The sequence below is a fragment of the Peromyscus leucopus genome, chromosome 6 (assembly GCF_004664715.2).
Source record: "Peromyscus leucopus breed LL Stock chromosome 6, UCI_PerLeu_2.1, whole genome shotgun sequence".
In the NCBI taxonomy this organism is placed as follows: Eukaryota; Metazoa; Chordata; class Mammalia; order Rodentia; family Cricetidae; genus Peromyscus; species Peromyscus leucopus.
The window spans coordinates 77656908-77671880 of NC_051068.1; positions in this window are offsets into that span (position 1 = coordinate 77656908).

The window sequence follows — 14973 nt, forward strand, 5'->3', positions numbered from 1 at the left end:
GGTTTTTTTCCAACATTTGTTTTTGTATTATGTGAATGAGTCTTCTGCCTGCTTGTCTGCATGTGCGTCGTGTGTGTGTGTGTGTGTGTGTGTGTGTGTGTGTGTGTGTGTGTGTGCCTGCAGAGGGAGAGCGTTGGGTCCCCTGGATGGAGTCACAGGCAGTTGAGCAACTCAGGTGAGTGCTGAGAACTGAACCGGGCTCCTCTGCGAGGGCAGCCAGTGTCCTTCACCTCTCCAGACCCTGGCCTTGGTTTTAGGGAGACAGTCTCACTATGTAGCCCTGGTTGGCCTTGAACTCATGATCCTCCTGCCTCAATCTCTCGAATGCTTAGATACCACATGGCTCACCATACCTGGCTAAAAAGACCTTTTTTATCTTAATCTGATAACAGCAATGGGTTCACTTGCTCTATTTCCAAGTCCTCAGGTGTGGTATCCAGGCAGAGATAAAGGAAGCCAGGAGCTTCCTTCTGGGAGAACAGTGATTGAAGCCTGTGAGATGGAGCCAATGTGATATAATATTAACACAAGAGGGCCGTTTCTTAAATGTAATCGAAGGGCCTGGACAGGCTGCCTGTGGGTCCTGTCATACCGGGATTTCGTAACGTGGACTCGACTAGCCCAGCCTAGTCTCCAGTTCCCAATTCTCATGCCTTAGCCACTCAAATGCTGGGACTACAGGCTTGCATGGCTGTTCCTGCCCACAAAGGTACCCCTTTTCTTTCTCTCTCTCTCTTTCTTTCTTTTTTTCTTCCTTCTTTTCCTTCTTCTTCTTCTTCCTTCTTTTCTTCCTTTTTTCTTTTTTTTTTTCTCTTCTTCTTTTTCTCTTCTTTCTTCTGCTTAAATGATATGTTCTTTGAAGAGCACTTTAAAATTGCAAGCAAAGTATGCAACGAAAGATACTATTAAACACTTAAAAATACCAGCAAAGGTAGTTCAGTGGATAGTTTGCCTGTTGCTAAATCTGAAAATCTGAATTCAAGTCTCAGGACCCACATGGTGGAAAGCAGAGAGAGCTGACTCCTTCAAGCTGTCCTCCGACCTCTACAAGCACAATGGGACCTATGAATTTCTCCCCGAAATAAATAAAAATTGAAAAGTCCCTCGGGGAGAGGTAGTAACTTAGGTCTTCAGATAACCTGTGAGAAACAGCCAAGAGAAGATGATTCTGGGCCTGAGACCCTTACAATTAAACCGCAACTATCATTACGGTTTATTGTCATGATGATAATGCTGATGATGTCAAGGGACTGCCACGAGGGATATGAAATAGTTTCAGTCTAAAAGTCCTTAGGCTGCATGTTTAGGCAAATTTATGCTGTTGAAGGAAGCTGACACTTGTGGACGTTGCAGCCTCCTGCGGTCGCCTCCCTGAACTTCATTTAGGGTTGCGTCCGCGCAGCCGTGGCTGTGTCCTTCTTCGGCGGAGCACGGGCACCCTCTGGTGGACAACAGTGAGCAGAACGCCAGTGCCCTGCGAAGACGCGACGTCTGGGAGGCCGCTAGGGGAGCGGCAGAGGGTCTGCAGCAGAGCCTAGAGGTTTGCAAGGGTTGGGACAGCCAAGCCTTTAGAGCAGGCGCTGAGGCTGGTTTCTGCCGGCCACGAGTTTAGGCTGCGGCAGGCAAGACTTACCACGCAGATGGAGCGCACTGACAAAGTTTTGTCTTCGGTCTGTCGCTTTCCCAAGAGAATAAAAAAAAACAAACAACAAACAACAACAACAACAACAAAAACATTTGCTAAACAACCTAACCCCCTTGTTTTTTCATGCTTTAAAATCCATGAATACGGGGCTGGAGAGGTGGCTCAGAGGTTAAGAGCACTGCTTGCTCTTCCAAAGGTCCTGAGTTCAATTCCCAGCAACCACATGGTGGCTCACAACCACCTGTAATGAGATCTGGTGCCCTCTTCTGGCCTGCAGAGATACGTGCAGACAGAACACTATACATAATAAATAAATAAATTTTAAAAAAAATTAAAAAAAAATAAAATCCATGAATACATTGACAGAGAATTTGGAAAAAGGAGGTAGAGAAGGACCGAGAAGGATGCGGAGAGTCAGGGGCTGGGTTTGCTCTCCCTTCACGGTCTGGTGTCGTGGTGGCCCTGGGAATGGGGTGAGGTAATCACGGGGAGGGACAGGAGTTGAGGTCTCCCCTGCAAGCTCACCCCACACTGGTGTAGGCGTGGGGGGCGGGGGAGGGGAGAGTGTTATGATTTATTATGATGATGATGCGGGGGACCCCCGAGGGTGTCCTGCGCGAGCAGGGAACCATGCTGGGCAGATGCACGGGCAGGCGACCCACTCTATGCGAAGGCTGCATCCGCGGGGGAAACGGTTTATTATAATGAGGCACAAAGAGAAAGATAGGAAAAGACAGGAAGAGAGAGAGGGAGAGAGAAAGGGGGGTCGAGGGTGATCACCTCGAGGGAGGTAAGCTGAAGGGAGAGAAATGGGCGGAGTTTTTCCTTAAAAAGACACAGTGGAGGGCGGGGGGGGGGGGGGGGCTCTTTAGATAGTCCTGGCTCCCCACACGGTAGGTGTTTTTATTTTTTTAAAGATGTCTACACTGGCTCCCCATGCGGTGGGTGTTTTTATTTTGATTGATTTATTGATTTTTAAGATGTCTACACTGACTCCCCATGCGGTGGGTGTTTTTATTTTGATTTATTTATTTATTTTTAAGATGTCTACACTGGCTCCCCATGCGGTGGGTGTTTGTCAAGGGTCGGGGTGCCCTTGTTGAACAACCACCTGGGATTGAGAACCCAGGAACCCTCTCTGGCACAGGGCCCCTCTTATCCACGTCAGTCTTGCTTCTTCTTCTCTCTCTGTAAGGAAACTGTTACCTCTGTCATGGGATTAAAGACGTGGGCCACTGCCGCCTTGTGTTCCCATTTCCTCACCGGCTCACTAGAAAACAAAACAAACAAACAAACAAACAAACAAACAAACAAACAAACCCAGGCTGTACCCAAATTGTTTTAAAGATCACTAAATGAAAATGGCAATGGGATTATACTTGATGCAATCTGTCCGACGGAAAATTAACTGAAGAATAAATTTACATCACTAAACACAGACAATCTGATTAGAAAAAAAAGGTAACAAAAGGAAATTCCCAACCTGTAGTTGCTAGATTAGAAAGCCCTGGCTGGTGGTCAGCATTTTATGATGGAGAATTTGAATAGAAAGGATAATTGCTAATGAAAAAAAAATTCAAGAATATGATGATGGATAGTGGGAAAAATTGGAAGATTTCAACTGCACAGTAAATAGATCAAGAAATTAAGTTGAGGGACTGATCGCTCAGTGGTTCATGTGTTTGCCATGAGATCCCCAAAACCCACATAAATGCTGAGTGGGCATGGTGGCCCTTCTGTGATTCCAGCAGTGGAAGGCAGACACAGGGGGTCCCCAAAGCAAGCTGGCTAGCACATCTGGCTATGTGGGTGAGCTCCGGTTTTGACGGAGATACCCTGTCTCAATGAATGGGGCAGAGCAGCAATGGAGGATGACTCCTGACATCAGCTTCGGCTCTCAACACACAAGCATACACACATGTGCGTCTACATATACGCCTTTTACATGCAAATATGCATACATGTATGCAAAATATGCATATACACACATGCATCCCACACACATATGAAAATGGAAAAATGAGAAAAATGAGAAGAAATGAAGTTGAATTAAAGACATTTCCCTGCACGGTGAGTTTCCCCCACTTCTGTGATGTCAGCTCCCTGTCATCCTCTTCCCTTGCAGCTCTCGGGGGGCATGCATGAAAGGCACTGACCTGCTTTGTGCTCTATCCACACACAGAAGAACTCCAGCTTCAGTGAGCTTTGAACTGAGTTTGTGCTCAGTCTCTTAACTTCCTGTGTCTCCCATTGGCTGCCCCCGCCCCCCACCAAGGCACACTCCCGGTCCCCCTCACTCCCCCTTTTTGGGAACCAAAAATTGGATGACTGCACCTTGACCTTTCTTGCTTGGATGATCTGGCATAACTACACCCTTGACAACCGTTAATAACTTACAAAAACACTCGTTCCCGGAAAAAACCACAAAATGTACTTTTAGAATAACTTCCTGAAACATGTTCAGGTTGGTTGGTTGCACAAGCTTTGGACCAGAGACCTCACCCTGATCCTATTCTTCAGAGACTTTTCATCCCCCTCCCTTCCCTATTCACTTCTCCTATCCCCCAGTATATATAAGCCTGCTTCCCCTTGCAATAAATGAGACCTTGACGCGACTCAGACTGACTCTGTCTTTCTTTATGCGCCTGGTCTCCTTTCTCTCTCGCCCCCATTGGTTTTCAGGAGGTGCCTCCTTGGGTCTCACCTAATAACCTGACCTGCTGGACGGGTCAAGTGGCGCCCGAACGTGGGGCTTGAGGCACGGTGACCCACCGGACGACGGATAACGACGGAGCTCCAGACCACGCAGGGTAGAGACGCCTGGACTGCATCACTCGTGCCACACGGGAAGTCTTGAGGTAAATACAGTCGTCCCATAACCATGGGCAAGAATCTATCTAAAGAGGCTCTTTTTGTTAAAGAAATGAAAGGCAACCTTAGGGAGAGAGGAATAAGAGTTAAAAAAAAAAAGGATCTGATAAAATTCTTCCAATTTGTGGAGGAGAAATGCCCCTGGTTGGTGATTAACGGCCCAGGAATTCACCCTCTGACTTGGAACAAGGTTGGAAAAGATATTAACAAATTGCTCAGAGATGGGGAAAATGTCCCCGACACCTTTTTTAGTTTTTCTGGTGTGATTAGAGATATTTTAAAGGAAGCAGAGGGAGACGGACATGTTTCACATTTATTAGCCCTCGCGGAGGGTTTTCTCTCAGACTCCCTCTGCCTGACGCCCAATAATGAGTTTGGAGCCGCGGCGGCCGCTCCGCCAAAAAATGAAAGTAAAACCAGAGTGTCCGCTTCTCCCCTGACGGAGGCTCAAAAGAACATTGAGATCACGGGCGACCCTGCGGCCGCCCCGGTCTCGAGTGCCCCCTCTCTTATCGATGAACCTATTCCTAATGAGTTGACCTCCCCCTTATGAAAACCACCCACCTCCACTAAATCTTATAAAAAGATCTACCCTGTCATTTACAAGAATGCGCCAGGCGATGAATGGCTTGACCCTCTTCAGAGGTAAACTTGGAAGAAGAGGCAGCACGTTATGAGACAGAAAGATATGATCCTCCTCCCTTTTCTCAGTCCCAAGCCTTGTTTACTAGCCACCAAACAGGTGAAAGGAGCCTTCATTGGCCCTCCCCGCCTTCCTATGTCCTTCCCACTCCCAGCGCCCGAGCGCCCCCATTCATAGAGAGACAATGACAGGACAATGACAGGCCGCGCTATACCTGGAATGCAGGGTCTCTTAGAGACCAAGGAATCCCTTCTAAGACAGATCACCAATTTAAAGGATGTCCTCTCTATGAAAAGAGAATTGAGAGATCTTACCCAACAGATACAGGAATTACAGGCTGACCTTACGGGAGAAGCCGACATCACCCTCCCCACCACCTCTGGTAATCCCCATCACACAGACTCCGAGCCGAAGACACAGATGCCCAGTAACAAACTACTACAATTCTTCTCCCTTACTTCCTTTGTTTTTTCTCAAAAATACCCGACTGAAGCCCATCCCGGACTCCCCTGTGCTGTTCATAGATGGGTCAAGTAATGGTAAGCCTGCCTATGTCCTCAATGGCCAAGAGAGCGTTATGACGACCCCTTTCAAGTCAGCTCAGTTGGTGGAGCTATATGCTGCCCTCGCTGTCTTTGAAAATTTTTAAAAATCGCTCCTTTAATTTGTATTCAGACAGTCGATATGTGGTAGGGGCTTTACAGGCTTTGGAAATGGTCCCAATAATCCAACCCATTACTTCCACCTTCCAAATATTTTCTGAGTTACAAAAGTTAATCCGACAGAGGTCATTACCCTTTTATGTTGGCCATATTCGCGCCCACACAGGCCTACCTGGGCCCCTGGCTCAGGGAAATGAGCTTGCTGATTCTGTTACACGTTTTATCTTAATTTCTCATCTGGAACATGACCAGATAGCAGCCGCTCGTGAAGCTCACCGCCTTCACCACCTCAATGCTCAAACTTTGAGACTAAGATTCTCAATTACTAGGGAGCAGGCTAGGGAAATTGTAAAAAGCTGTAAAAATTGCCTGATGCTCCTACCTGAACCTCATTATGGAGTAAACCCCAGAGGGCTTATACCTGGACAAATATGGCAGATGGATGTCACCCATGTCCCTACTTTTGGCAAATTAAAGTTCATACATGTTACTGTAGATACTTTCAGTGGATTTATTTGTGCCTTCGCTCACAGTGGGGAAGCCACCAGAGAAGTCATCAATCATATGTTACATGTCTTCACAGTGCTGGGTCAGCCCAAATGTGTAAAAACTGATAATGGTCCGGGATATATTAGTAATAAATTTAAACAATTTTGTTTACAATTAGGAATTAAACACATCACTGGGATACCCTATAACCCTCAAGGCCAAGGTATCGTGGAAAGAGCTCACCAAACTTTAAAAAATACTCTTAATAAACTCAGCTCACAAGACACTGTTTCCCTTAAGGGAAACCAAAAAGCTCTGCTTTCTCACGCCCTCTTTGTGTTAAATTTTTTGACATTAGATGTTTTTGGAAAATCTGCGGCCAAGCGGCACTGGCACCCAGAAACCAAACAAGGATATGCTCAGGCCCTTTGGAAAGATCCAATCACTGGAAAATGGGGCGGCCCTGATCTAGTTATAATCTGGGGAAAAGGGTCTGCATGTATCTATGATGCCAAGGAATATGGGGCTCGTTGGCTACCAGAAAGACTGATTAAGCCCTACTCTACACAAATTGCCTCCCTAGACTAAGGAAAAAATAACTGTTATGTCCAGGATACAACCCTGAGACAAAAATTCTTTTTTCTTTCCTTACAGAAGCGCCTCCGGCTTGGGAAATAAAGAAGGCCACGGACATCTCGATGGCGGGACCTGTTCGTCGCGGGCCTCGGGAAGCCAACCCCTACTTCATCGTCTGCCTACTACTTCTTCCCCTCCCCCTCTCTTGCATTTCTGAGGAAAGCCCCCATGCTACCAAAAAGCTTACCTGGCGGATTTTGACACAGACGGGGGAAGAGGTCTGGAGGGTTACTGCAAACCACGCTCCTTATTCCTGGTGGCCGCCACTCACTCCTGACTTCTGTCAGCTGGCTGCAGGATTAGATTCTTGGGATATATCTACTATTAGCCAACACCAGTTAAATGGCACAGGAGGTCAAATGGTTCAAGACTGCAATCACTATCCTCGCAGTCCTAAAACCTGGTCAAGTCCTTGTGGAACATTCCATGATATTAACCCTGCCGTGATGACTGCCCCAGGCTGTGTTAGTCCTACAGCCCGTTGCAGGCTGGCACAATCTGACTTCTATGTCTGTCCTAAAGACGGCAGAAGCCGAGCCACGGCTGCCAGATGTGGGGGGTTTGAGAACTTCTTTTGTGCTCGATGGGGTTGTGAGACCACAGGGGCAGCTTACTGGAATCCAACTTCATCTTGGGACCTTATTTCAGTTACAAGGGGATACAGTAAGCCTCGCACAAGTAGTCGTTTTTGCTACAGTTCCCATAACTGGAAAGCCCAGAATCATGGGCTATCACTACCTTTAAACATCACTTTTACTCCTCTAGGCAGGGCGAACCGAGAATGGCCCTTGGGAAAAACATGGGGACTCCGCTGGTATCTCAGTGGTGTAGATAAAGGAGTCATTTTCCAGATCTTACTAACAATAGAAAACCTGAACTCAACATCAATAGGGCCCAACTTAGTTCTTTCTGACCAAAAGGTTCCCTCCAATCATGAAAAGGTGCTATCACCTCATCCTCATCCCTCCCCCAACCCTACACGAAGCACCGTGACTACCACCGTAGACTCCAGTAACGGCACTCTCCTTACTTCTTTAGGGGGAACAGGCTGATCACACTGGGATAGTCCGAGAATCAATGGATAAAAATGGAGAAAGATTGGCACAAAGAAAATGTGATTTTGAGAATCAAAACAATTGGTTTGAGGGCTGGCTAAAAGAATCCCCTTGGCTTTCTACCCTGATCCCCACCCTCCTGGCCCCCCTGATTATTTTCCTTCTCCTCCTCACCTTTGGTCCTTGGGCTTTTCAACGGCTAACACAATTCATAAAAAATCAGATCGACTTGGCTCTATCAAAAACCATTTCAGTACACTACCATCGGTTAGAAACTCAAGATCAAACTATCGAAACAGGTGAAAGGCTCAGGTTCAGCGTCCTACGACCCTAAAAACCCCTTACATCTAAAGGCTAGAGGGTACTCAGTGACAGGATTAGTATGGGGCCTGTGCTGGGGGCACAACATACAGAGGTCGTCGAGACCGGCTCAACATGGCACGTTGCCAGACACGGGACGCCCTCCATATAGCCTAAGACACGGGCCCTCTCGAGTTATGACCAAAGTCTGCTTTGGCCATTTTAAAGAAAGAAGGGGGAATTGTTGGGAACCAAAAATTGGATGACTGTGTGTTAGTTATTTAGCTGCGTTGTGTTCTTACCCTGCAAGGAAATGTCACGAAACACGACAGAATCCGCTCATAAGAGTTTATTAGAGATAAAGGGACAGAGAGTGCGCAGGCCTGTGGGAGAGACACATGCGTGGAGAGAAGAGAGAGACTGGGAAGCATGGCGCTCCACTTTAAAACCGGCTGGGGGCGTGGCCAGGTCACGTCACTACTCCACGCGTGTGCGTAGGTCACGTTGCGCGCTTACGTAGCCATGTAACGTCACGGATTCTGGTCACGCGAGATGCCTTGGCCAGAACTTGCTAGGCGGAGGTGTCTGGGTATCCTAGTTACGAGATGCTTTGACCTGGAAATGGCTATCCTGACCGGAATTGGCTAGGCGGAAGTGTCCGCCTGGTAAATGCGTGTTGTGAACCCTTCACTGTGCCTTGACTTTTCTTGCTTGGATGATCTGGCATAACTACACTCTTGACAACTGTTACTAACTTACAAAAACACCTGTTCCTGGAAAAAACCACAAAATGTACTTTTAGAATAACTTCCTGAAACATGTTCAGGTTGGTTGGTTGCACAAGCTTTGGACCAGAGACCTCACCCTGATCCTATTCTTCAGAGACTTTTCATCCCCCTCCCTTCCCCTATTCACTTCTCCTATCCCCCAGTATATATAAGCCTGCTTCCCCTTGTAATAAACGAGACCTTGACGCGACTCAGGCTGACTCTGTCTTTCTTTATGCGCCTGGTCTCCTTTCTCTCTCGCCCCCATTGGTTTTCAGGAGGTGCCTCCTTGGGTCTCACCTAATAACCTGACCTGCTGGACAGGTCACCCCTTTGTAGACCACCACCTCTCCCTTCCCAGAACGTCTCTCTGCAGCGTGCTCCACATCTACCCAGGCACAGCTTTAGACTGCTTCTGCTCTGCCTGTTCTGGTGGCACTTCTTATCCCTGGCAGTGGCAGGCTGGGTAACTGAGGCAGCCGAAGAAATCTAGGGGAATAACAGTAGGTCTGTCCAGAACTGACAGGCAAGCTGGAGCCCAGGTGTAGAGAACAGGCAGGTGGCAGTGTGGGGGAAGCGGCGGCCAGGCGCGCGCTTCTCCAGGGTCACAACACAAGGGCCAGCTGGTCAGGACCTGCTGTTTCTTCAGAGCCCTGGAAATGGGCCACCGCAGAGTGACTGGGTGGAACTTTAACTGTCCTGTGTCTCTGTGTCTTATGCCTGAGATGCTCTGGCTACAGGGTGAGGGGAGGGCAGGCCTTGGTGGAAGGAGGGGCCCTTCCTCTCACCATCCACCCTGTGGCAGATTCTCATACACAGGAAGCAGGTTCAGAGACATGAAACCCACCACACCCAGGATGTTTACCACTTGACCCACCCCACGAAAGCTGTCCTGACTCCATCTTAGGCAAACAGACTGCCTGGTTCACAGTTACAAGATGTTTCAGGCCTGGCTAGTGTTGGCTTAGGCCTTCCTGTCTTTTTACCACTGGTTGGTTCTAGCTAGGTGCCACCCATTGTGTCCGAACACAGATTTCTAAGCCTGAAGACTCTGGTTTTGGCTTCAAAGCCTTCAAGTATAGAGGGACCCCAAAACAGCTTGACCACACAGCTGCCATGACAGACTTAGAGGCCCAGATACAGCTTCTGTGACAGGCTTACTGGAAGGCAACACCCAGATCCAGGAAAAGCCGTAAGCTGACACCACCCAGGGATGGGGAAGTACCTAACATCCCAAACATCCCAACTTTTAGATAAGACAGCCAGATGTCCTTGCTAGCATACACCTATTTCCCCTTCTTACCAAGACACCCCTAGACAAATGTCAGCCAACTAGGGTCCTGGGCCCTGGAAATTCCCTCACCCCAACCTCTGCGATGATAAAAACCCTTAAAAATGACTTTAAGAAGATGATAAGGCTTAAAAAGAAATAAAACATTCCTCAAGAGGAAATAAAAACTTCTTAAAGAGGAAATGAAAAACTCTCTAAAGAGAAAAAAAACTTCCTTAAAGAGGAAATGAAAAACTCCATAAAGAGAAATAAAAACTCCTTAAAGAAATGAAAGAAAAAATGAACAAAAAATGGAAGAAATCAAATCAAGCAAGAAAAAGCAATTAAACAGATGAAAGAAACATTCCAAGATCTGAAAAATGAATTTGATACAATAAAGAAAACACATGCTGAGGGAATGCTGGAAATAGAAATCCTGACAAAACGAACAGGAACTACAGAAACAAGCATAACCAACCGATTGCAAGAGATGGAACAGAGAATCTCTGACACTGAAGACATGATAGAGAAAATAGATTCGTCAGTCAAAGAAAACACTAAAGACAAAAAAGTCATAACACAAAACGTCCAGGAAATTTGGGACACCATGAAAAGACCAAACCTAAGAATAATAGGGATAGAAGAAAGAGAAGAATACCAACTCAAATATATATTCAACAAAATCATAGAAGAAAACTTTCCTAACCTAAAGAAAGAAATACCTATGAAGATACAAGAAGCTTACAGAACACCGAATAGGCTGGATCAAAAAAAAAAAGTCCCCTCGCCACATAATAATCAAAACACTAAACACACAGAACAAAGAAAAAGTATTAAGAGCCACAAAGGAAAAAGACCAAGTAACATATAAAGGTAAATCCATCAGAATAACACCAGACTACTCAATAGAGACTGTGAAAGCTAGAAGATCATGGACAAATCTCATGCAGACACTAAGAGACCACGGGTGCCAACCCAGACTATTATACCAGCAAACTCTTAATCACCATAGGCGAGTAAACAAAATATTCCAGATAAAACCAGATTAATCAATACCTGTCTACAAACCCAGCCCTACAGAAAGCACTAGAAGGGAAAATTCAACCCAAAGAAGCTAAACACATCTATGAAAAATCAAGCAATAGATAATCCCACACCAACATACGCCACAGAAGGACAACACAAAAACCCTACCTTGCCTGGGCTCAGGGTTCTCTGCTCTCACCCACTCAGTTGGACAGACAGAGAGACCAAGCCCCGGGGGCTTGAAGATAATAAAGGCTCTTCGCTTTTACATGTGGGACTCGGTCTCCATGGTGGTCTTTTGGGGGTCCCCACGATCTGGGCATAACACATGTTTCATGCTCTGTCCCTTCCTTACCTCACTCTCAGTTTAATGGTGCTTGTTTTGAGGCTACCTGAGATGAAGGGCGTGTGTGTTGGGGGATCAGCACCCCAGCCTTTTTTTTTTTTGGCCAGTGGGTGGGTCTGTTGTCTTTCCAAGAGGCTATGAAGAGGCTTGAGGAAGTGTAGCAGGAATTTTAAAAGTTCTTATTCATAAAATCAAACCTGAGGCCAGTTATTGGGGTGAATACTGGAAGGTCAGAGAGACAGAATAAGCCACAGCTATCTCACCTTGCCAGTTCCTCAGCTGGTCCTGTTTCCTCAGACTGGAAGCTGCTGTGTCCTCATCCCAATAGCTCTCAGCTGAACTGCTGCTCCAAAGCCTGAATGCTTAACCAGCCCAAACTTAACCAGCCAAAAGCTTAACCAGCCAAATGCTTCTAGTTTCTTGCCCTCACGCCTTATATATCTTCCTGCTTTCTACACACTCCCTGGGATTAAAGGCTGGCTTTCTGGATTAAGGCGTGTGTCACCATGCTTGGCTATTTCAATGTGGCTTGACTCACAGAGATCCAGAGGGATTTCTATCTCTGGAATGCTAGGATTAAAGGTGTGAGTGCCACCATTTCTAGCCTTTGTATCTAGTGGCTGTCTGTTCTCTGACCCAGATAAATTTATTAGAATACACAATACACAATTCTCTTTTTGTCTAAAATTAAAGAAAGCTTATAACTAATACAAGAAAAACTATCTTCAATAAGTATATGCAATATACAGTCAAGATTACATTAACAATGTCTAGTCCATTAACATTTGACAGATCCAGACAAAAAAACTCCATTATATATATTAACAATGTCCAGTCCAGTAACATCTGATAACTCAGACAAAAAATTTTCATTACTTATCTTATTTAAAGCAAGTAGTTCCTTTTTAAAAGTAGATTCCATAATCTCCCTTTTTATCTTATAAGGAAGCTTCAGGCTATAGCTGTGGGGTGACTTCCTGCTCCCAGGCAGTCTACATAAGCGCTTAGAGGTCCTGTCTAAGGTTGGATTCTCTCTCTCTCTCTCTCTCTCTCTCTGGCATTCACCCCTGCAGACACCACACACACACACACACACACACACACACACACACACACACACACCACACACACTTTATGCCCAGATTTTGAGAACCCCAAAAGACCACCATGGAGACTGAATCCCACAAGTAAAAGCAAAGAGCCTTTATTTCAAGTTTGAGCTTGGTCCCTCCATCTGTCTGCCGCAGGAGTGGTGAGAGCAGAGAGCCCCAAGCCTAGGTGGGGTAGGGTTTTTGTCATAGTAGAGGTTGGGGTGAGGGGATTTCCAGGGTTCAGAACCCTGATTGGCTGACATTTATCTAGGGATATTTGTAAAAGGGAAATAGGCGTGTGCTGGGCTCAGGGACATCTGGCAATCTTACCTAATCTTATCTGGTGGTTGGAATGTTTGGGATGTCAGGTTCTTTCCCTTAGATGCTGGTCCATCCCTGGGTGGATCCCCAGGTGGTGTCAGCTTACGGCTTTTCCTGGATGGGGTGTTGCCTGCCAGTAAGCCTGTCATGGCCGCTGTGTGGTCAAGGTGTTTTGGCCCCCCCACAACACACACAGGTTGTCAGCAGAGGACATGGCAGAGCTGTGATCTCTTCCACCATCCCTGCAGTCTGTCTGTCTGTCTTCTAGAACCATCTTTCTTTAGCCTTTATTTTTATTTTATGTACATGGCTGTTTGCTTTGCCTGCCTGTATATCTGTGCACCTTGTGTGCAAATGAAGTGACTCTGGAGGCCGGAAGAGGGCATCGGATTCCCTTAGAACTGGGGTTACAGACTGTTGGGAGTAACCATGTGGGTGCTAGGAATTGAACCCAGTTTCCCTGGAAGCCAGTGTTCTTAACCACTGAGCCATCTCTCCAGTCCTAGAATTGTATTTCTTTTCTTCTTCTTTTTTTTCTTTTGAGACAGAGGTTTCTCTGTGTAGCCCTGGTTGTCCTGGGAACTCAGAGATCTGCCTGCCTCTGCCTCTCAAGTGCTAGGATTAAAGGCATGTACTACCACAATATTTTTATTTTTATTTAAAATGGGAATGCTAAACTGGGCAAAGAAAACTTCAATGTGGAAATAATCTGATTTTTTTTTTAATTCATCTTCTCTTGAAATAGGTAGGTAGACTTATACGTTTGAACTCTGTCTCCAGTTTGAACACTGGTGCAAGGCCTCAGGATGAGCCTAACTGAAGGAAACAGGTCACTGAGAGTAAACCTTGAGGTTTCTTAGTCTGGTCCCACTTCCTGTCTGCCTTCCTAACTGTGGACCCAGTGTGAGCAGCTGCTTGTGCTCCTGGCACCATGGCCCTCCTGCTGTGGTGTGTGTGTGTGTGTGTGTGTGTGTGTGTGTGTGTGTGTGTGTGTGTCTGTCTGTCTGTCAGTCAGTCTGTCTGTCTGCTTTATGTGTGTTGATGCCGGTGGAGGCCAGAAGAGGGCTCTGGATTCCCTGGAACTAGAAAAGCTATGGCATGTGTACTGAGGACTCAGATCCTCTCTGGAAGAGCATCGAACACTCTGACCTGCTGAGCCGTCTCCCCAGCCCCTCTTGTCATGTATCTTTTCATAGGAACGAGAAAAGCCCCTAACAGTCCAGGTTGACCTCACTTGAGCTCTCCCTCCCTCAGCCTCCTGAGGGCTGGCGCCGCAGGCTCAAGCCTGGCTCTGACGTTCTTCTGATGGGCCTCTAACCTTTCAGGTAATAACAAGCTTAGATCCCTGCTTCTGGGCCACACTGGCATCCGACGGTCTTTAGACATCTGCAGACAGTGAGTGGTGGAGCAGACACTCCCTTCCGCAAGGACCCATGCAAAGGAAGTGACAGCACCATCCGGTCACAAGGACCCATGCAAAGGAAGTGACGACACCATCCGGTCACAAGGACCCATGCAAAGGAAGTGACGACACCATCCGGTCACAAGGACCCATGCAAAGGAAGTGACGGCACATCGGTCACAAGGACCATGCAAAGAAGTGACAGCACATCAGTCACAAGGACCATGCAAAGGAAGTGACAGCACCATTCAGTCACAAGGACCCATGCAAAGGAAGTGACGACACCATCCGGTCACAAGGACCCATGCAAAGGAAGTGACAGCACCAGCACCATCCAGTCAGGCAGGGCACAGGCTTCTACCAGTTCTTCAGCGTTCCGGATGCTCGAGTCCTTCACATCTTGCTAAATGCCCTCCTACAGACTCTGGGGTCACAGCGTTTCCGGAACC